Here is a 1,431-nt window from a genome sequence, read left to right on the forward strand (position 1 = left end):
TTGACTTTGGTAATCCACTTGGATGGACTTTACTATGAGAGGAGCTGGTACAGGGGCCAGTAGGTAAGTCTTTAAAACACTCTTTTAATAAACTCTGGGTTCACTAACTACGTTGTTGGTGCTTTGTTTTCTGTGTAGGGACTCTTTTCATGCTACTGCAGAGGTTTGCTGTTATTTTCAGCAGTATTAGTGGTTAAAAAAGACAATTTAATGCCTTCACCGTAATGCCCCGAGATAATCAGTGCTAGCTAACAGCCGGCCACTGCCGGTGTTGTTAGCGACTCTACAGGATTTCTCCATTAATCGTTCATACACAGAAAAAACTGTCTCGATGGCTTATTTGATGACCGAATTTGCCAAAAAAGACTCAGTGAGGATTTTCTGCCGGAATTTCACTTTAATCAACCTTTAAGTCAGCCGGAGCGCTAAAGCAGAAGTAGCCGGCTTGACTGGGCGAAGTCTCTTGTGTGTCTGCTCTATGGGCACACAACAAGGAAGTACTGGCGATCATCTGGGCATTTATAGACACTGTAGTTGAACTCTTTTGGCTTCATGCTCCACTGAGGAGCTGGATGCAGGTTTCTTTATACATCCATGATCAAACAGGTTTGCAGCCTTGTACAAAAAGGGTTTGGGGCTGTACAGCTTATTTCTCCATTTCTGTGACTGAAACAATTGTACTCGACAACTTTTAGCCGATAAAAAAACACGGCAATTTGAAATATTTGAAATTTTTTTCTTGTGTAACTAATTTTGTGAGCTACTCAATCACTGAAATGTCAGAGTTACACAGATGGGTGTTCAGGATCAGGACTAGTGCCCCCCCCCCTGCTTTAAACAAAGAAATAAAGCGCACAGGAGTTTCATTGTTGGGGCTTTGATGGACAGTTTGTCTTCCATTATGATCTAAATTAAAGATTTTGTAACCCTGAAAACAAGAGGACACAGTAAATACTTTTCAGTACAACATGAACAGGATTATGGTAAATGCATTAACATCAGCACAATATATTGGCTATCAGCAGCTTTAAGAAAGAAAAAAAAAAGGAGTAAAATCTTACAACATGCCCATCACGATTACGGTAAATGGTGCTGAGTAAGTTCGAGTGCATCCTCAGAGTCTCAGAAGTACGTCTTAACACCTGGGTAGATGATAAACAGGTCAAACCCACACCCACAAATAAACTTGACAATGTTTATTAGCAATATTTAAAGAAAGTTATAATTTGTTAAATCTTATATTGAGTTCTTTTTTTCATTTTATCATTTTTCCTTTTAACAAGAACCGCACAAGATAGACCCACGAGGATAGATGTCTAGAAAATGTTTAGCACGAGCGCACTGACTTGTACTTGTTTTTTTTCTTTAAAAGTTCATTTATAATGGCCTGCTTAAAGGCACTGCCACAATACAGGGGGGGGGGGGGGGGGG

This window comes from Echiichthys vipera, assembly GCF_963691815.1.
Source record: "Echiichthys vipera genome assembly, chromosome: 20".
In the NCBI taxonomy this organism is placed as follows: Eukaryota; Metazoa; Chordata; class Actinopteri; order Perciformes; family Trachinidae; genus Echiichthys; species Echiichthys vipera.